This window comes from Aulonocara sp. 'chitande type north' Nkhata Bay, linkage group LG14, assembly GCF_057382095.1.
Source record: "Aulonocara sp. 'chitande type north' Nkhata Bay isolate Kocher_YH1m ecotype deep benthic linkage group LG14, A_spYH_male_GT1.1, whole genome shotgun sequence".
NCBI lineage: Eukaryota > Metazoa > Chordata > Actinopteri > Cichliformes > Cichlidae > Aulonocara > Aulonocara sp. 'chitande type north' Nkhata Bay.
In genome coordinates, this window is record NC_141357.1 from 10,893,836 (window position 1) to 10,917,652 (window position 23,817).

Genomic DNA, 23,817 nt, shown 5'->3' on the forward strand with positions numbered 1-23,817 from the left:
TTTATTTAGACCAAAGCTTCACCGCGAGGACTCCACACCTTTCTTTCACTCCTGTCAGGTGTTTCACAGGAAGGGAAGTCTCTTCACATACCTTCACAACTCGAGTCAGCACCGGACGGACAGACGCACATTAAATATCCACTGACGTAATTTTCCTCTTAACTCCAGTGATTCCTAGCGGGAAACCAAATGAAAAGAATAAAACGGTCCCTTGCCTTGAAATCCAAAGAGGAAAGCGACGCCGGCGATCCACGCGGTGTGTATCCAGAAGTAAGCCATGGTGTCCTTCACTCAGGTGCAAAAGCTCCGCGCTCCTCCAGATGAGGCTCCGTCTCCAGCGGTAAGTTTCCCGACGAGAAAGCGCTGCAGATGAAGCGGAGCGCAGGAAGAAATCCCAGCCTGAGCGGAGCTGATGAGCAGGAGAGCCTGAGACTGCTTATACGTGTGCTTCCCGGACATTAGCGACCCCTACCTCCAATGACAGAGAGTGCGTATGTGGGTCTGTCGCCAGTCTGAGTGTACCTTAGTCTTTCTCTTTTCTTTATATACTGTAAAAGCTAACCCTTCAGTTATATTTTTTATCAATTCCCAATTAAAGAGGGCAACAATTTAGATAAATATGGAACAATTAAGCTATTTATAACATTTTCTTAACCTATGGATGAGAATTGTGTCTTCTCCTGGGATCAGAGTGGAGAGCTTTCATTTTTTGAGCAAATGGGAAAAGCAGGGCCACCACATTAATGTATAGTTATTATCAGTTATCAACATACTATTATCAATATGTTCACGGTTATTATTAATACTTAAACACCTGCTTATACTTTAGTGTGTTTGGGTTTCCCTTCAGTTCCCTTCAGTTGTGAAGTTTTCACTGATGAAACCTGATGCTACGTGCTTAGAGAATTTATTTGCATCAAGCTTACTTGTATTTTACACACTTTTCATTATAACATGCCAGCAGCAAGATGAGAAAAGCAACAGTTAGAACGGTCTCACCAAAAAAAATACAGACAAGTGAAGAAGCTGTGTTTCATGTTGGAATCAAATTGTGAAAAAAAATCATCAGCCAGGTGGATGAAAAGTATACCATGCCAAGCTGCCGTGCATTATTCATGTCACGTCCACATGAAAAAAGATCTCTCTGTGCACCTTGGGGATCGTAAATTTCTTCACATTTAGTGTTTCTCAAAGCCTATAAATACAGTCATAATGCTAATCTTTGGTATAAACCACACCCATTATCAAACTGTATAGATCATCTCTCAGCTTCCTGTTTAAAGTACTTAAATAGAAACTAGAATTATTAGAATTTTAACTATTATTGTTCAGAACAAACAAACATAGTAATAATAAGGCTTTCCACAAAGTATCTCATGATTATAATTATGTTGCAGATGGTACAAACTGATTTCACATTAGTTAGTCTTCACCATCTTTGTAAAAGTATTGCCAACTTACCAGCTGACATCAACACTGCATGAATCAAGAAATGAGGCAAACATATCAATTTGGTTCAAACCATAACTTTAGACATTTTCACGAACTTTTACTGACGTCTCGTCAGTTAAAAAAAATCTTCTTCACCACCTTCCATTAAGAAATAATTCATATTTGTTTAACAGGGACTTCAGTCTACTGATGTCTAACACTGAGCACCAAGGTCAAAGCTCCTGACTGCCAAGTGTCTTGATCCATAATTAATTTCCAGCCCACAGTCTTTCTATCCTCAGGCAAACCTTTGGATGTCAATGTGAAATCTTCAAGCTAATGTTGGTGAATTTTAATCCTCTACTGACTCTGTGGAGAAGATATAGGACCCTTCCATGACATGTCTCCTAGTCTGGAGGCATATCACAATGATGGACCCTATGTATAGGATGCAAATGGAACTGTTGTCAAGGTTAACACTTCTGTTAATTAGCCAACACACATCAGAGTTTAGGCAAAAACGGCATAAGAGTAGAAAGATTAATAAAATAATCAAAAAGGTAGAGAAAGGTTAATCAAAAGCTGATAATTTATTCATTATCTGGTTGCATCTGTTATGGGTACAGACATCCAGACTTGTGTGACATCACAGTTTCACAAAGGCTGTAAAATATTCCCCTGATGTGCAAATAGCAGCTAAAAGTAAATTTACTGCTTAGTAATTGGGTGCAATTTGTGTTGCTTTCTGCACCAAAACATACGGTGCTGTGAAAAAGTTTTTTTCCCTCTTTCTGATTGACTATTTTTTCTCTGTTTGTCACACGTAAAGGTTTCAGATCATCAGGCACATTTAAATATTAGACAAAGATGACATAAGCAAAAACAAAATGCAGTTTTTAAATGAAGGTGTTTATTATTAAGGGGAAAAATAATACAAACCTACATGGCAATGAGTCTTTCACAGCGCTGTGGAGGAATATTGGTCCACTCATCTTTGCAGAATCAGTCACTTTTTCACACAGAACACATGAACAATGGGCTGTGTGGTCAGTTCCTTGATCATTAATATGCAAATGGTCATGAACACTGATCAACAACCAGTGTTTGTTTAGTGGGCTAGTTTCGGTCATTGTGCAAATGTACTGTTTATACAGCTGGGGAAACTTGCAGTCAGCTGAGGCTGAAGAAGTCACTTGGATGAGTGAAAAGAAACATTTCTCCCACTGAAAACGCTACATCCAGATGAACAGAATGAACCTCGTGGGATTCCTGTAAAGACCTCTGGTGAAATTTCAAAGGGACCAAAGTCTCATCACATCTAGCAATGCGCTTTCCCAACGTGTAAACATGATTTTTCAATCAAGTATCAGGATACTAAAAAAGATATGTATTGATTTAACCTCTAAAATGATACCACATTACACAGCACTCTCTCCACACTGTGCTGTGACCTCCAGAAGTGGATCATTTACAGTAAAGTCACAGATGTCTGCAGGATTTATACTCAGATGCTAATGACTCTTGGAGCTCTACTTTCTAGTTGCCTCCACTGTTGGTCTCTGTCCTGAATAAAGAGCTCAGTTGTCTATTTCTAGTGACTCCACCCCAGTGTTTCCCACCACACCAGACCCCAGCTGATTACCCAAGACTGTTTCTGAACATTTGATTTATGACTGTTTTGTTCTTATTATACTCGGGCCCTCTGCTGAATGAAAAACTTCCCTCAAGGCAGTTTCATAACACTTTGCTTTAATAGAGAGCCAAATGTTGGCAGAACCAAGCAATATTTTGTAGCCAAGATACAGTTAAAATCTGTTAGACTCTGTAACTTTGCCTTTATTCTTCATAGAAATTTGGATCTGATTACTAACAGGAAGAGTTCTGTAGCATAAACAGCTACAGAACACAAACAATCAAATAATTTGAGTACATAGAGAAGCAGTGATCAAGAACATTCACGTTCCACTTTCCTTCCTCTCTGTTATTGGTGTCTTTGCTGTGATCAGTCACCTGGGGTAGCATCATCAATGAGTTTAGTGTAGTGTAATAGTAACCTTTGCATTTGTTTAAAAAAAAAACTGACTACAACTCACTGAGGTGGTTACTGAATCTCTGGGAAGGCCACTTTGTGACTGATCATGTTTCACTGGGTGTTTTCTTCCATTCGGGAATGCTTGTAGTGTGTTTGGGATTGTTTTCACTCTGAAAGATTAAGTAGCTGCCCATCAAAAGGAAAAAATATTTACATATTATGGAAGAAAAAAAAGATTATTTATTATTCCTCCATATTTGTAAATGAATGATACCACACACATTTCATGCTCCTGGCCATTAATTTGCAAACAGCATTGTATTTAAAAACTAATTATTCAACACTCAACATATCAGAGTAACATTACTTTTTAATCCTTAGGTAATTCATCAAACAAGCAGCTGTAGATTAGGACTAAATCAGTTCACTGGATTTAGTCAATCCAATGCAAGATGGAACCCTCTCTTCCCACCTGTTTGCCCTCTTCTGTACCCTCAGCACTGCAGTCGTAGATTTTGTAGAGACCATCTAACATCTTGTTTCTAATGCCACTCATTTAAAGCAGATGGTTCTGTAATGAACTCTCACAAACTCATCTCAAAGCAAAATGCTTATCTCAAATAGTGTCACTTTGTCAGAAACTGCTGGCATTACATCAGTAATGACCTTTCTTCAGAGAGCAACAAAGTCTGATTGAGGACTTATCGGTCAATTTTGACATAAGTCAAAATGAAAACAGCCTACAGTTCCTTCAGTTTTTTTGGTAAGTTTATGAGCTCAGTCTCTCTTTTTGAGGTTATTCATCTCTTACTTATCCAAAGTCGAGTGGTATTGGCAGAGTAAGTAGGGCACTCTAGACAGCCTCCCCATGAACATGTTGCAGTTCCTCCTTGGGAATCTCGTTATGACGCCAGCTGAGATCTGTGATGTTTCCAGTAGGTTCTGGATCGACACCGGGGCGTCCCCGAGTTCAGTGTGCCCAGAAAACCTCTAAACAAAGGTGCCTCCTGATTAGATGCCCCAACTACCTCAAGGGGCTTTTTTTGACATGGCGCAGCAGCTCCTCAACAAATCTTCAAGTGCGGACCTGGGCACTCTATGTAGGAAACTCATTTCAACTACTTCTGTTTGTAACCTTACTCTTTAAGGCATGATCCTTATCTCACGTCCATAGGTTAAGGTTGGAATGTGGATTGAGTGGTAAATTGAAAGCTTTACCTTCTGACTCCATTCTCTTTTTACCACAGCAGTCTGATACAGCACTCACTTTGGTTAAACGAGGACCTGATCACTCGTAAACATAGGTCCCCTTGTGCAGTACTCACCTCAGGAGTCCCTGTGATTCCCAGTATTAGCCCTTCTTCGAGTCCATAAAAAAGATTGTTGTGGTCTAACAGGATCAGACAGGTGGGAAGATATGCTGAATAAAAGCAGTTCTGCTCCAGTAAGAGCAGTTGAACCGGAAACTTGATATAGATACCTTCTGTCTGGATGTTATGAAGACTAACAGAGAAGCACATGGACATGTTCATAGCTGAAAGTGTCTCTTTGTTCTTATCAGGCTTGGCTCAAAGTTTTTCCTCTTTCATCTGTCTCCAAGCAGACCCACTGCTTGTCTACTAATGAGCAGTTTCCTTCACTGTCATTCTGTCCACCTCCTTCCTATCAGCCTCTACTTTCCCTTCCTGGGAGTACAGAAAATCTACATGCTTACAATTTAAATGCAAATGAAGCACTGATCAGTTGATCATGTTCATATGTATATGTGTGGTTTTTTTCATGTGACTTTAAATCAAACATTCATATTCACATTCATCTGCTTTTCTCACACTCTTTACACAGTGTCAGTGTGGAGGCAAACATCACGCTGACAGATTTCTCCTCTCTGCTTGATTCCACTCAGCTGCCTGTCACTGACTCTTCATAAGAAAGTTTTGGAGATCTATTTTTTGAAGCTGGGGCACTTAACAGTCCATATTTTGAAAGAGTGAAATTTTATACAAGATTGTGAAGAGTGTTGATTATCTAGATCTTTATGATTCTTCAAACCTCTCAGGATTAAACATCGACAGGCTGAGCAATAAAACTAGTTTGCACTTGAATCTGTGTCCTTCTAAGAGTTCCATTTGAAATGAATAAGCAAAAAATCAATCTGGTTTCAAGCTCAAACCAGCTGATGTCAGTGTTAGTGCTTTATTTTTGAATTAGCCACTTTGCACCTATATAATAATAGTGAATACACAGACACAGACATGCACTAAAACAAAGCTAGTCGTTATATATTGATTATCTAAATCATGAAATCATCTGCTGTAAACACCACAGTGATAAAGTCACAGGAAATGGAAAAAAGATTTTTTTTAATGTGTGTGGGACTTCAATCTTTAGTTTGAAGACACTGATGAGATGATTCGTCACTCCCACCACTTCTTTCCTTAAGCATACTGTATCTGAACACCACATGAAGCCACTTCAAAGAATCGTCATGAGGGAACAAAAATTATTTAATTTTGTCATTTTTATTTATTTGTTATTTGCATAGTCCATCCTTTAGCACCCCGAAGGCATCAGACAAAGGAACAAGGAAGTACATAGCAACCTTATTGGAGAATTTAAAGCTGTTTCAATACCCCAAAAGGAGCTGATGGACTTTGTCCGTTTAAGCAGAAATCAGTTCGTGCTCAACAACACTATCTGTTGTTACTAAAGTAACAAAAAATAATTTCCCCCAGGGATCAATAAAGTATTCTGATTCTGATATCTGGTTCCTTATATGGAGCCTAGTGCTACTGCTCCAGAATGTACAGCACTGTCACATCAGCAAATACTTTCAAACCTCCAGTTGTTAATATAAGCTTCTGATTCAGTTCACGGTAACAGCGACATAGTGTAGACACAACCACACTTGTAGAAGCTGAATAAGGACAACAGGTGTCTTGTTTCAGCATTGCCCATCATAGTCTCAGAGTTGTCTTGCTTTGATAACTATGTACAGCAACAACACAGACCACAGAATAAGTAGCACTAATGAACACACCCCAGAAAAAAATCACACATTAAGAAATGGCAGAGGCTTCTCCAATGTTTTCACAGCTGCTTGCCAAGTAATTAACCATGTTTGTTTGTACATAGAACATGTCACTTGTCAACCTGTAAGCATATAGCAGATTGTAATAAAGACACTGATTCATATCTCCATCTCGCACACAGAAGAGAAGTGATTCGATTGAGGTGTCACTCTTGACTCTATGCAGGAAAAATTCCTCCAAGGTTCAAACAGCTTGTCACGGGTAAGCATTAGCATGCAAATTGCTGTGACCTGAGATGAGATGAGCAGCTAAGCCAATAAAGTCTTGGCAATTTCACTGTGTGAGTAGAGATGGAATTTTGTCACCATAATGCATACATCTTCATAGGGTTAAAAGTCATTGGGAGCAGCATAAACATTAATTTTAACAGCTAAAGACAAAGCCATTCAGTCATTTAATCTCCACTTGCATTCATAAATGTGAGTGAGCTAAGGACAGATTAGACATCAGTGCTAAATATTACATTATCTTAAATCCTGTTTGAAATATCACTAAGGTCTTTGTGCAATATGAAAGAAAAACCTCATCGTGTCCACTGTTTTCACCAAAAGCTTTGCAGTGTGTGGTTCAGTTGGATTCTTGTCAATGGTGGCCTGAAGTCCTTGACCCTATTATCCAGTGACTGATGGTCCAAATGACATGAAGATGACTCAATCACCAAGATTTATGAACACCATGAACACACAATGGATCATGGGATAATGAGGAATGCTAATGGAATGCTAATGTGTTCTTCCAGTTCAGTTTCAGAAATGTATTTACAACATTCAAAATGAAAAGAACAGATGTATCTAATACTGTGGGGTTATGGTTACCTAAATTGAGGACATTTATCAATATTAAATGATAAAGGAAATGGACATTATGTTTGCCAAGAAATTGTTGAAGATGGTCGATGCCTGGTGGAGAGAGAGAAGGAAAGAAGCTCGGAAAGCCGTATTGAACTGCATTAGCTAATGACTCTCTGCGTCAGCCAATTTGCAACTCTTACATAAATAAAGAATTTTTTTTCTCAAAATAAATTCCTGTTCTCTGTGCTCATTTGTATCTGTTCTCACTGCACTCATATGCATTGAGAGGTTTCCTGCAGGTCTGTTCTCTTGCATGCTGTTTCACACAATGTTGTGGAAGTGGCTCTTAACCTCCCAGAGCTCCCAGCAGTATAGGATGACAGATGTTTTTTTGTTTTTTTAATTTTTTTTTACAGAGGCCATTATAAGTTGTTCCTACAGGAAAAGATCACGTTTCATTTATAATGTTGAAAATGATTTCACTTCATTTATTTCAGCTGTTTTGAGTATTGTGCATGCAGCTTTATTGTCCTTCACATGGTTGCAGAGAAGCGCTAACAAACCTGATAGGGGCCGTACTGTGTAGCATACAAAGCCCAGTTCAAACAACAAATCTAATTGGCTACGGTCTACAAGTTGGAGTACTCCCAACTTACAAATATTCACGAGCTCAGCATGGCCACTGATTAGAACTGCTATTTCATTACTGGCAGAATGACACGTAGTTTACAGACAGCAGCATCTTCTTCTTTTTTGTTTTCTTTTTTATTTGCAATAATTGCACAGCACTCAGGGAAATGAGAACAATCCAGCTGATGTCTATCTGTCTGGATTCTAACCAAATTTAAATAATATGATAAGATTTCTTTCACTGCCACATCCCATCACCATGCAGGGCAGCTACCTGCACATCACAGACACTGGTTATATTATTAAGAATGCTGCAGCCAATCTGCATAAACATCTTTGGAGGGTCGGATTTCACATCTTCAGCTTAACAGAAGGTTTTTACCAAGGCATTTGTTTTTTATGGTTTACTTAGTAAAAGTCTTTCATCTGTAAAATGTCACCATACACACAACTTACAAAGTAACTATATACCATCTACAGTTTCATTGATGGTTATAACTGTATTGTATTAAGGTGAGATCCATTGTCCACCCTGGGTAATTTTTTATCTATATGGCATATTTTTCCTGATAAAACAGCTGGTAAGAGCTTGAATTATCATAATTTAATCTACAGGTTTAAGTATTGTTTTATGCTATTATGTTACATTATTATCTCCACCTACTGACTTCTGCTGGGAGATGGACAACTTATAATTAAAAGAAATGTAGGTTTATGAGAGCAAACAAAATGTATAATTGGATCCTAAGATACAAAGTGTTTCATAAACTGCAGCTCAAATAAGGTTGGAAAATAACAGCTTGTTTACATATACACGACCAAATGTTTAAATATAGATGAAGACTGTTTAGTTGGATGTGGCACAACCTTTTGTTTGTAAAAGAAGGCAATCATAGTAGTGTGGTGGTGAGGCAAGATATCTGCAAACCAGTGAATAAAGACATAAAGGAAAGAAATAATTATGACCTTAAAGGGCAAAAATATAAATTGTGTATTGTCAGTGTGTCTGCTGTTTTCATGGACTACAGCTTCTATAAACTCTCTTTACATAAGTGAACAAATGAAATCGGCAACTCAAACAAAGGTAAAAAATTCACTCCTGACCTGAATGACTTTTCACAATAGTGAGTCCATCAAGATGTTGAAGAGTTGTTCTTGTTTTATGAATTATTTTTTGTTTTCTTGTTTTTTCAGGCAACATTTATTTTTTAAATTACAGGATGAATTGTCGCAGCATCACATAAATGTCTGTTCCCTGCATGGCACAGCAGTCTGTCTCTACAACTGCCTTCCTTTGTTCTCTCTGTTATTTTGTTTTACCTCTTTTCACTGACACTTTCATCTTATTTAATCCTTTTCCCCCTTAAATTAAATACGTTCTGAGGACATTGAAGCTTTTTGAACTTTTGCTTTGGAATAGGGTTGGTCCCAGCCAGCCAGTAGTGGATTTATTAGGAGACTGAAAGAGCTGAGCAACCACACAGCTTCAAATTTGTTTTATTAAATGATGGAGTATGTGGATTTTTATCTTTTTAACATAGTCACAGGCAACTTTAAGCCAGTGTACTCCTAGTGCTGGTCCCAAGCCTGGATGAATGCGAAGGACTGTGTCTGGAAGGGCATCCGATGTAGGTGACTAACTGAAGCACCTAAAAGAAAAACAATGTGATTTCTGTCTTTTGTCATTTACATTTACACTGATGTATCAACAGTGTTAATGGCAGAGCTTTTTAAAGCTATAAGTTAAAAGAAATACAATTTAAACTGTTAATGCCAGTTACCACTCCAGCTTTAATAAAGCTGGGAATTATTGAGAATTATAAAAATATATACCTTCATACACATAAACATTAAAAGCTATTTTTAATTGACTCCTTTAAATTCTTTTTTCTAATAGTAACTGTCTGCTAGCCGTTTACTAGCCTTATTATTATTATTGTATGTAACAGTAAATTTCTGTGACAGCCAAAGGTTTTCCTTGAATTACACGGTCACCCACAGCTTTAAATGTCTGCACTGAATTTAAAATATTCCCACAGATATTGTTCTATAAGCTGATATTACAAGACAGCGGCGAGATATCCCCCTTTTTTGTTTTGTTAATGTGACAAATCACCGCAAATGACATCTTCTTTCTGTCTGACTCTTCTCTCTGAGTCTGAGTTGTAGCCCGGAGTTTCAGGTAAAACTTCACTTGCCTTTGCAAGTGACATATGCAACCTTAAGGACAGATCATGACTCTGCGTTTCACCAACGCTCCCATCCAAACCTCTCCTGCTGAGACAAGCTGCACCTTGTGCTCGAATATGGCTGGAGGCTAGTTACAGCAGCCAATTGGCTAAGGGAAGGAAATGTTTACACCAGACAGCCGAATAACCTCTGGCAATGTGAATGTGTGTTGTGTGTTTGTGTGTCAAAATGTGTTTATCTGTATAGGTATGTGAATTTGGCAGTGGCTCAAAGATCCTTCCATGGACTAAATACCAGAGAATTCTTATTTTCTTATCAGACAAAGAAACAAAGCTCATATACAGCAAAAATAAACTACTTTCATTTGGACATTAAATTCAAATGTCAGAGCAACCAAAAACAAACAAAGAAACAAACAAGCAAACAAATCAATCAATCAATCAATTACCTCTTATAAATGCAAACTCTCTTCTTTGTATGTGCTGTTGAGCACAGATGAGAACATAAGATTCAGATGGATTAATGACTTCTGTGCCAAAAGACCAAATCTAACAAGTGTTGATTCCTCAGTAACCTACATCGCTGCGCTTTAAAAACTAGAAGTCAAGGTCACTTGCTGTTATGCACATACCTAGAGGACATACAATAACCCACAAAAGCAGCTGCAAATACTTTCTCTCTATATGGCAGGTGGCAGAGCAGGTCAGCCACTAATCAGAAGGTCGGTGGTTCGATCCCAGGCTGCCTCCTGGCTGCATGCCAGATATCCTTGGGCAAGATACTAACCCCATGTTTGCCTACTGGTGGTGGTCAGAGGGCCCGGTGGCGCCAGTGTCCGGCAGCCTCGCCTCTGTCAGTGCGCCCCAGGGCAGCTGTGGCTACAATGTAGCTTGCCTTCGCCAGTGTGTGAATGTGTGTGTGAATGGGTGAATGACTGAATGTAGTGTGAAGCGCTTTGGGGTCCTTAGGGACTAGAAAGGCGCTATACAAATGCAGGCCATTTACCATATATAGCACGCACTATCCCATCATATCATGATCCAGGCCAGACGGTTTAAACAGTGAATTACAAGCCAGTGCAAAGCATATGCATTAATATGAAACTCAGGCCAAACATAAGCACTCTGTCAGGAGGTGATGATGCTTTGCTTCTCTCTTTTGGCTTCCGTTTAACCTCTTTATTCATCACATTCATTCCTGGAGCCTCTCATGACACTCTGGGCAAACCTACAACACAGCCTGTGTGACCTTTATCATCACAGCAGCAGACCCTGCCTCCATCTGTGGCACAACACCCAGCATATAATGTTAGACAGCGAGGAAGAGGACGAGAGGATTTTATTTTCCAACATAAAGTTTCATTCATTGTAGAATATAACCGTATGCTTAAGTCCTGAACATCAAGCACTCTATGCAAATTCTCAGACAACAGAGAGGAAATAAAAGCATGCAAAACTGCTATTATTACCACTACTACTACCATTAATAATAATATGAGCAGAATGTCATTCTACTAGTAGCACACTCTACTCTTCAGTTAGGGTGACCCTCCAGTTTTCTTAAACACCAGGAGATTGATTAACTTCTCCGCTAAGCTGTAGAGGGAGATTGAACCAACGGTCAAGCTTCAGATCATAGCCATGGAGCTGTAACAGTCTGAAGATTCCCACAGCTCAGAGGAAATGAAGTAAAAGATGACTGCTGACATTTTTTTTTTTTTACCACCACTAGCAGTTTATAATGAGATCAAATGTTATTCTGGAGGGCAGTGTCCTTTTAATATGATGAAATCATTACAGCGCTGGAGAAAGACGCTCACTGAGAAAGCACAACTTTTTTGTTGATAGGAACAAAACAGAGAAATCAGGAGTTCATTTTTACTCAAAGAGTGATTTGGAAGTCAAGTAGTGGTACTGGCAATAGTAGAGGCAGTGGTAGCAATACTTGTAGTGTGCATTAAATTAATTGCATCCCATTTTTAGATTATAATGTCATATATTCCCACAAAAATGGAGAAAGGGAGGGAGACGCTTCAAACATTTCATTGCTTCATTTATGCTTCCTCTGTTTTTGATACAAAATTGTGACGCTCAAATTTCATCCCTCAGAGATTTTGGCCCACTCACTAAGTGAGTGAGACATACTGATCAGATAGCACTGTGCAGATTTGTCGGCTTCACCTCCACAATGCAAATCTTCCACCCCACCACATCTCAAACGTGGACTAATTGAATGGCATCTGGTTAGTTTGGAGGTCAAGTGACGCCATGCTTTCTTGAAATGATTTGAGATAATCTCAGCTTTGTGATAAATTTCACCATTTATCAGAAAGTGTGGAAACTGTAGTCAGAAAGAGATTGACATGGTTATACCATGTAAGACTGTGGCATTTAAACATTGCTCACTTGGTATTAATGGGCCCAGAATGTGCCAACAAAATATCCTCCACACAATTCAATCCACCAGCAGCAGCATGTCTTGAAATAAGGCAGGATGAATGCATGTTTTCATGTTCTTTCATTGTTTTCATAACAACTGTCACAGCAGAAATGATGATTCATCAGACAACCTTTATTGTTCAGTTTCAGGGAGCCGACACAAAGTTTCCTGATATTAGCTGACAGGAGTTGCACAGATGGACTGGTGCTGAGGCTGCAGTCATGACGACGGTGAACCGGTCCATCGCGTTGAAAGAAGGCTGAGCGTAAAAGTGAAGTTCTCAATTTACTGGAATATATTAGGTATCCCATATGTATCATATGAGGATACATATGTGATCTTTTTTTTTTTATTTACATTTGAACACAAAGCCAATAACACAAAGCAAAGTTTAACAGCAGCCCAAAGACACTTTAAAGCAATCAGCACAGTGATTCTACTTTAAGAACATGAACTCAGGTTTAAAGCCCGACTACTCATCACTGACTTTGTTACTAGTTGAAGATCAGTGTCCGGCTGCTGGGCTGGGGTCATTCAGTCATAACTCTGGGTTTTAAAGGTGGCTTTGCCTTAACATGCTATCTGTGCAGATGCTTGAAAAGAGTTCTGTTATCAGGATAATGCAGCTGTTCCTCTCATGGATGCAGTTTGCACTTTACCATTATGCTCTATTTTCTTTGTCCGATAAATCACAAGTGATGTCCATATCTCCACTCCTCAAAGCTTTATAGGTTTATACAAGTGTGAAGAAAGAAAAAAAAAAGGGGGGGGGGGGGGTTCTTTCTTCCTATTCACTCAGTGGGCTGATAAATGAAGAACCTTTGTAACAAAGTAACGTAGATGACATGTTACTTGAAGTCTTACATTAAATCCCGCATTCCAGGAATGACCCTCAAAGTAGGTGGTTCAAGTATGGCCATCTTACCTGTGAAACAATAACAGAGAAAAGAAGAAAAAGTCTTATTTTAATTATTTTTAAACACCCGAAGTTTAAATTACAAAGTAAAAATTATTGAAGGATGCTCTCCATTTCCTTTTTATACTGTATATACAAGAAAAATAAGTAAATGCCTGTTTAACAAATTGAGTATATCTGTGACTTTCTGTATCACAGGTATAACAAAATGCGAAATGCATTTTTTTTTTCAAATCATGTGTAAGACTGTGTTTGAACAGATTAGTGTGCAGAAATAATTCCCCTTGAAGGAACATGATTTGCATCCATCTGGACAGAGACGCATCCTGACATGGAAAATTTGTATTCCCAATAATATTATAGAGGACTAATAGGCATTGTAGTGTTTATAAGAGAAACTCTTTTTAGAAAGTTCAACAGTAAGAATGACAAAGGCTGGTAAACTCTAGGACAACACCAAGTATAAAGTGTCTGCAGTTCTTTAAGGAAACATAAAAAACACATCGTGTCAGTCTTCTACTAATTGTTCCTCATTTAATAAGTTACATTCAAAGACACATAAGATGGCAACACAATACCCAGTGCCTCATATTTAATCTTCACAGGACTATATACCTATTTAAATGCAAATTTCCTGGGCCCAAGTTAAGTATTTGTCAAAGAAATTCTCTTTTTAAATAAGGAAAAAATTCAAGATCTGAAGTTCTGTTCCTATATTGCTGTGCTCTTACCCTTTTTTTTAAATCCATACTTGATTGTTCGTATTTCTCATTAAATGTGGAAGTAAATGACATCGAGACAGACCTCTTGGTGGTCACAGGGAAATAACATCTATATGGAGAAAACCAATTTTCCAGAGTGCAGCAGATAACCAAGTCCACAAAAAACGTTTGTCCTTTTCTTGTTCACTGAGCCTTAAAGCACCCACTGACCATTTCCATTTAACTTAACGCATCAATTTACTAGAAAGCTAGATGTTTTAAGGGGGAACTCTCCAAACACCTACACAAAGAAAAAAGTAAAGCACCAATATTCTTGAAAACCTGCTACATTTCCCTCTTACCGCAACAATACGGTGACTGTGCAGCATTGCAGTAACAACTACAACTAATACAAAGAGCTCTTAACTTGAAAAATCCCAAAAAAACGTAAGCTGAAAAAAAAATAAAAATAATAACAGCTCATTTGGTACCCTAGTGACTGGTTGAGGGTGAGGGGAGGAAGTAACATGTTTCTGTGACCCAGGCTGCTGGAATCGGAGAGTGAATGTCTCTGTCTGTCTGTGTCAATCTGAAAACCTGTCCATTGTGTCTCACCCTATGACAGCAGGGACAGGCTCCAGCAGGGCTGGACTGGTAATCTGGCATACTGGGCATTTTCCTGGTGGGCTGACCCACTTTTAGATCACTGCTAATGGGCCATGCAAGCACTGACAGGCGCCCATTTGTTCATTTTCATTACTGACACTGGATTGACCAATCAGATGTCTTACATGACCAGACCTTCCACCACCTTTGCTCTGTGCTAATGCATCTTGTAGAAAAATTTTAGAGAGAGAAAACAATGAAAAGAAGCTAAAAACAGATGCAGCAAAATGTGTCAAATGAATTGAGATGTTATGAACAGTAGTATCAGCAACAACTAGTAACAGCTAAACAGCTAGCAACCAGGCCTCGCAGTACAACACAAGGCTGTTGCTTAGCACCAGATGTGGAGAAGTGAGGTAGAGACAGAGGAAAATGAAATTACCATCATGAGTTTTTGCTAATAGGTAAAGTGTAGCTGTTAATTATTTTCACATGCTGCACTGCAACTAAGATCTAACTCAACAAATAACTGCACCAACCTGATTAAAATCTGCCTTAAAACCATGTTGTTATGTTGTTAGTTGTGTGTATATACGCTAATCTGGATTAACAGAACAGAGACAGGAATGAATTAAAAAAATAACCAGATTGCAAGGTTCAGCAGATCCTGATGTGTTTTGTGAAGTTCATTTAAAATAGCTGTTACATATGCAGTGACCTGAAGTCAGAGCACAGTCTATGACTGTCCAGTCAGTTCTATATTTGGAGTCTCACTATGACACAGAGCCTGACAGCAAGGGACGCTGACAACTTCAGGAAATAATTACCTTGCTGTTCTGCCTCGGAGGATGGCAGATGTGTGGTCAAGGCAGAATTCACACATAAAGTAGGCTGATTCAAAATGAAATACATGAATGAATACATTTACAGTCACTGAATATCAAGTAACAGCAAGTACCAAGTAACTCAGTTTCAGTAAGACACCTTAAATTAAAGCACAGAGGAAAACTCAAACTTTACAAACACAAGAGAAACATAATAGAGTTTGGAATGATAGAAACTGTGACAGAAGTTATTTAGAAAAGTGTTTTGGATTTGCCTTATCATTTCTTGACTTGTCAGGGGTTTTGCTAGATAATGACAGAGTAAGTACAACAGTGGGCATCTTCATGTCTGAGTGATTATAATGATATTTTACTCATGATGAACAGACAACACTAGGTGAACATAAAAGAGAGTTAAGCTGAGCTCAGACTTGATGACAAAGACAGGTCTGAATTTACAGAAATGCTAACTCTGCTTTGCTATCACACACACACGCACACACACACGCACACGCACACACACACACACACACACACACACACACACACACACACACACACACACACACACACACTTGTATTCACATTTCAGTGATGACATTGATTTGACATAATGCTTAGCCCCTTACACTAACCCTAAAACCACGTTTTGAGCATCAAGAATGCCTTCGAATTCATGAGGAGCAACATTTGGTTCCCAAATGACTGTTAGCCCTCACAAGTATAGTGGCATGCCAGTGTTTGGTCCTCACAAAGATGTTTAAACAATACACATACACACTCCAATGCTGGTGAATTTATTTGACCTTTAAGTAACTTGGTAGCACTGAGTTAAGTGCTTTCTTTGTTAGATATATTAACAGCAGTGGAGGACTTGTCAGAACCTTGTCAGAACTCATGGTTCACTAAACAATCTAAGTACCTGCCAAAATGAACAGTACTATGAAATACATAAATTGAACTTTTTTCTAGTCCTATGAATTTATACTAAAAGCCACATCACCCACTCACACACGACTAATTTCTCAAAATATTACTAAATAAAGTGAATTTATGTTTATGCTCTTCAAGCTTCCTTCTTCAAGGTCATTATACTTAGTAGAAGTATATATGCACATGTATAGTATTGCAATCAAATAACAATATTCTTAATATTTTAGCTAAGAATGTTGCAATTTGCCTGGGTCAGTGAAACTATGAACATGGACATTTCTGTGGTTATAGTTAGTGGTGGTGTATTGCTTGACTGTATTTTCATAACAGATATTTTTAACTTATCAAGGTTGTAATCATTATGGCTTTTGACATACTGGTCCATAGTTTGTTCAATTATTATTATTATTATTATATAAATAATACATTTTTTAAAATTTACTTTTAAGTTATTACAATCGAAACGGACAGGACCAGGAGATGAAAAAGACAAAGTAAAGAGAAGTTGGGAAGAGACTCAGCAGAAGGGGAGGGAAAGCACTGTTTGATCAACTGCTGGAAAAAAAAGAAAACAATGCAGTAGAGAAACCACAGCAACAACCAACATAAGCATTAAGTAACAGTAAATAATAAATGCTGAATGTTACTGAGCAGCACACAACACCAACAACGCACAACATGTTTAGAGGCAGCAGCCAACCAAGATAGTATGTATGTCTGTGAGTACCTGTTTGTACGCAGGTGTGTACAAACAGGTACACAATGAGCTGTGAGCCTGCAGGCTCCGCTGCCAGCTGGCTACGCCAGAGCAGACCAAGCCCCGAGCACAGAGATCTGAGATCCGAGGACCCTACACACCCCGGGGCCCTGGCAACCAGCCGCCTGGAGTAAGCCAGTACATACCCAAGCACCCAGCCCCGGACACTGAGAACCACCAATACACCGACAGGTGGGGGCATCAGCCACCCCCGGGGAGTGTGGTTTAATTCAATAGATAAAGCTACACATGTTACTCTTTAAATGAAAATCATTCTTTGCATGCAGTTTTCCATCCAAACCTAGTTAGTGCTCCACTAATGTTGCCAACCCCAGTGCAAACTTTCTCAAATCAACGTTAAGGTGTGTACTCATCGGTCAAACATGAGAGATGGAACAAACTGATATTCACACAGATACCATCCTCTACATGAAGCTCTCGTCATCCATCTGGCATTCAGCAAGAATAACTAAATAAAAGAATGACATAATAAACTTTCATGTCAGTATGCACAACACAAACAGGTCCTCGATCATCATATAAGAGGTAAAGCTGTAAGATTTTCTTTGCTGTTCCCTCAAATTGCATTGCATTCAGGAGTATAAAGAAATGTCAGATTTTGTAAGCACATTTGTGAACATCAGTACTGTTCTTTTTAGCCCCCACAATTACCAAGTTACTCGATTTGGTTCACCTGTTAGAAAAAAAAATGAAATGGCTAAAGAGACGCTTCAATTCCTCTAGTTAACGAGCTGGTTGCTTCTGACCAGACCTGACTGTTCACTTGCACTGAAGGCTACTGTACAGTCTCTCTCTATTTATGTCCAACTGATCTTCTCTTCAGTGCTCCTCTCTATTACCAGGACAGATTTTATGTTTTTGCCACAACATTGGAAATCACTAGAGTCTCACTGATGATGACATTCAATTAGAAGTAGACAGAAGAGAAGGAATCAACAGTTCGACAGAACTGATATTTCCAAGTCTATTACTTTCCCCTTGTTTGTTGAAGGCTCAAACACATAATAAAAATAAATCACTGTCTTCCCTATTTACCTTTTCCAGTTCAAGACAGAAATGAAAACATCTCATTAGTTATTCGAGACTGCGGGATTCATTAAGGACAGACAAACATGTAACAACAAGTTTTCCTCTTGCCATCTCACTGCATCTGTGTCTTTCACTGTTAACTAAGGACCAGGCAAATCACTCATTAAAATTACAAAGTTTAATTTGTTCTAATTACCTGTGTGAATCATTTGGAAAAGCTCTTCCATGTTGCCCGCTGAAAAGTAAAATAGCATGTTACAAGTGCGATACAGCTTAAACACATGTAATGCAGCATACAGATCTTGCAGCGAGATTGCAGATTTTAGACAAACAAAAAAAACAAATAAATTCTACTGTTGCAGAATTCAGAGAATTTACGGGTGAAATAAAGCAAACAACTGCTGAAAATGCCAATTCTACCGCTGTCGAATTTATGGGTGAAATAAAGCAGACAACTGCTGCAAATTTTAGGGGGGCCTGTAAAAAATACAAGATACCAGAGAGAAATGGGAACAGGTGCAGAGTAAATAAGTGGAACGTTAGCAGGTAGTTAAAAGCTTTTTCTGTGCTCTGAGACAAAATATGGGAATGAACCCTGATTCCATTTTTCATGTGCTCTCTGTGTAGCAAAGGTACAACTGTGTTTAATCAGACAAAAATTAAACAACCCCAATTCCAAAAAACCTGTGGCACAGTGTCAAATTAAAATAAATAAATAAATAAAACCAAAACCATTCTTTCATTTTCAATTGAACATAGAAAACACACCAAATGTTTAACCAGCACATCTCAAAAAGTTATTTCCAACTGCGTAGCAACTCCTTTTCTTTAACAATAGTTCATAAACATCTGGAAACTGAGAAGATCAGCTTCTGGGCTTTTGAGAGAGGGATGTTGTCCCATTTTTGTTTGATATAGAATTCTAGCTGCTCAGCCTCTGCTCTTCTTTGTCCTGTTTTTATGCTAATATGTATCAAAATATCTTCTGCTATCCTTATCAGAGCTGTGGGGGTGCTGGAGCCAATCCCAGCTACCATGGGCAGAGAGGGGGGTACACCCTGGACAGGTCACCGATTGGATGCAGGAACAGACATGAAACATTACATGATTATTTGCAAGTATTCCTGGCAAAATGTAAATGAAATGATGTGAATGAAACACTGAAGACAAATGTGCTATATGCTGCTGGGACAACACAACTAATTTACACAAACAGGTGAGAAACTGTGAGAAGGAGAACTCAGAGTGAATACCCGCACATGGTGACAGGGCCAATAGCAGAGTGCCTGCAGAGGCAAAGACTATCCAGGTACCTTGGGCTTTATAGAAAGTAAAGTTTATTGTCATAACTCAAACTCTTAGTATAGTTGTTAGAATAGCTGCTGACCCAAACGGCTTTAGAGGCAAGCTCATTTACATTGTAAGACTCAAATAACCCAGTTGAATATGAACAACTGTGAAAAGTGTGTTTTTTTGTGAGTGAAAAGCAAAAATCAACTTCATTTAGTGGTCATTTTAGCATATTGATTTAGCATATTCAGATTCAGCATTACAATCTACATTCAGATTTAGCATACTGATGATGCATTCACCTCATGAATCAATACCCCCTTACATAGGCTGCCTTTATAAGTCAAAGGTACCACCTGGTAATATTTTTATTTGATTTTCAATCAATAGCAATTTTCCACAAATTCTGGAGGATTTCCTCTGCAACATTTTGAGTACAGCAAAGATATTGGAAAAGTAACTGCATTAGGTTATAAAATATCTTTTGTTCAGTAAGTTGGTCTTTTCCTGAATGCCTTGTTTACTATGCTTATGGGACACCGCAGACTGTTTATAGCTACAGGGGAATTACAACAATAGTAACAATGAAGGTGACGATTTGTAGAACCACCAATCATTTTCTGTATGACCCTTTCACCTACAAGATGCTTCAGTTCATTGAGATTTACAAGACTGAAGTTTGGGTTGGGTTGAAACTCCATGACATGCTGGACCATGTTCAGCATGTCATTTCTCCTTCCCTATAATTGCTGTTCTTGACTTAAAATCAGGATTACCTGTGCTTCCTTCCAATTATTACAAAAATTTGTACTACTGATGGAAAGGTTAAGTTAAGAATGGTCAGTGAGACGAATAAGATATTCCTCCAAAAATAACTGTGTATGTCAAACCTTTAAGACCTACCATGGAACCAAGTCCGCCACAGCTTATAGTATATTTTTACATGCTGTGGAGCCATTTTTTGGAGCATTTCAAGTTGCTATACATCAATACAACCATTATAGCCCAAATTTTAATGATATGTCTGCATTAAGTGCATAGTAATTACATAAATTGCAAAAAAGTGCAATAAACTACAAAAAAATTGAAAATCATTTTTGATTTTTTTAACATATATTTCTAGTTAGAGAAATTTAAGAGGCTTATCCCTCAAAACTGTAAATACAAAAAAGTTGCACAAACTAGTTTCCCACCAAAGGAAATTTATTTTAAGTGTCTTCATAGTTTTATTTTTGAGATACACCAATTTTCATATACTGCAGGAAAAACGAAAAAATATATTATAGTGCAAATTTGCAAAATAACAGCATATGCATCAAAATAAAATATTTCCAGCAGTGCAATATGAGTCCTCAGCATCCCAGAAACGACACAGAAAGTCATAAAGTCAAACATAACTTTTAAAAACACAAGTTTTTAAAAGTTATGTTTTATGTTTGGGGCGATCATGGCTCAAGAGTTGGGAGTTCGCCTTGTAATCGGAAGGTTGCCGGTTCGAGCCCCGGCTTGGACAGTCTCAGTCGTGTGTCCTTGGGCAAGACACTTCACCCGTTGCCTACTGGTGGTGGTCAGAGGGCCCGGTGGCGCCAGTGTCCGGCAGCCTCGCCTCTGTCAGTGCACCCAGGGTGGCTGTGGCTACAACGTAGCTTGCCATCACGTGTGTGTGTGAATGGGTGGATGACTGGATATGTAAAGCGCTTTGGGGTCCTTAGGGACTAGAAAAGCGCTATATAAATACAGGCCATTTACCATTTACAAGTAGGCTTATAAGGCCACGATGGTAAAAAACTACATTTCTGCAAAATGACGTCACTTCTGGTCATGTAGGAAGTGTTACAAACAGCTGATCGGATCGGCAAAGCGTGTTTCTGGAATATTATGTTTTTGTTGCTGCAAGTGCTTTTTATGCAGTTTTTGCAAAGCTGTATGTGGAAGGAAACTGTGACCTAGGACAAGCTGATGGCATCAGATGTAAGTACAACTCCTCCGGTTTCATATGCAAAAAAAAATATTGCGCTAGCTTACGTGGTTGCAGTGCTACCGGGATTTAAAAATAGTTACACAAAACGGAGCGTGCCCGCTCCGACCGGCTTTAAAGGGTTAAGAAAAACATATCAAAAAGAAGACAAAAGCAAAGAAAAAACTGAGCAGTGCAAGTGGCAACTCAGTTGAGCGAGTATTCTGTGGGAATAAAGAAAAACTTTACATCACATATTGATATACATGAAAAAAAAAAGAGGTAAGTAAACATAAACTGTGAACATAAAACACAAACATAAAAGTGAACATAAACTATTTCTATTTCTATTAGTCCATTAAATATTCATTTTTTTCCATTATGAACAATTATCACATTACCATCTACCTGGATTAAAATGGTGACCTTGGGGGAGTACCTAGGTTGGCTAACCGTTTGACCCTGACATTTATTGTTAGTGCAGAATATCAAAGTTGACATTTTGCTTGTGATATTGAAAACATATTGAGTAATATATCATATGAAAGTGCATGGAGGTTTTTATTTTTCACAATCACACAATCACAATGGCATAATAAAGTTCACACTTTCGATGAAAATATCTTAAAATCCCAAATTTTTACAACGTAAAGATGATGAAACACACAATTTTAGTAGTTTTAGGGTGGAAACGAAAGACTAAATGTATAAAGGCTAATTTAAACCATTGAGCTCTGTTCTTAAAAGCTGACAAAGATAAAACATTACCTTGTAGTTGGATTTAAGAATTAAGTTCTTAAAGTTTTAAAAACATGTTTAGCGCCATCTTCTGTCAGTATGGAACATTACAGACAGAAGACATAGTTTATGTTATGTAACTAGTTACAGAACCAAAAACTCAGTGGAACATAAGGAGACTAACACTAAAAATCAGTTTAAGGGGATTGCTTTTGTACTACCCTTGTAACATTACATTTTCAGAGGGATGATGAACATGCAGATTTAAAATAAAATGTTAATAAGTTTTTATTTAAATAAAAATTGACTGAGTTTTTTTCCCCCACTGATACCCAGAACTATGCTCAGTTGGACATGAGTTGGAATTTGGAGATTGGAACATATAAGGTCCCATAATTGATGATGCATCAGCGCACAAACAAGCTATAAAGTCCAAGGAACTGTCTGTAGACATCTGAGACAGGATTATTTTTATTTCTTTTGGGTCCTACATTTCCTGTGTCTCTTGTTGTATGTGTGGAATTGAATTTGTCTTCAAACTTCTTGTTTCTTTTTGGATATCACTTTTTACTGCATATTTGTTTCTTTGTTTCCCTTTGTTAATAGGGAGAATTCAAGTACAGAGGAACCCCGACTTACGAATACCCCATTTAACGAAAAATTTAAGTTAACGGCAATATTTCTGCCCGTGTTACGGCAAAATGCCCGCATAACAAAATCCGCTGGCTCTGATTGGCTGAGCCCAGAATGCCTACAATGCCCACAATGCCTTCTGAATCATGTGAGAACCCCCTTGGCTTTCATACTTACGCTTTGCTGTTCCACTTGAACGACGTCTTGTTGTTGCAGTTAGCAATTAGCCTATAGCCTATCGTTCACTCAAGAGGCGCGATGGGTGCTTCGACTTACGAGAATTTTCGACTTATGAAAGACGAATTCATTTCGTAAGTCAGGGTTCCACTGTACTTGAAATTGGGGTATTTTTTTCTGACATCAAGGTAGTTAAACTATGTAAAGTGAAACGATTAGTCCAGTCTGGATTAAGGCAAATCATTTTTACTACCAGCATATGACTATTAGATGTATTATAACTTATTTCCATTCCTCTTACCTTCAATCAATCAATAATTGAAGCAGCTATATGGGCAAAGCAGATAAGAACTGAATCTAGGTATGTATGCTGTTTTATACATATTTTCATTTTTGCTGTTTCACTGAAAGAAAATGCACAGACCTCTTTGCACTGAACTTAGCATTTGTTTGTCATTTACTTCATTTGGGTATGTGGGACCAATTTCCCACATACCCACATTTTCCCATCAACCAAGTAGATGGATCCAAATGGATACACATGTTTGATCTGACATTGATTTTACACCAGATGGCCCTCCTACCTCTTTTCCACGTACCCAAATATTACACACAAAAAATAGCTATTAAAAG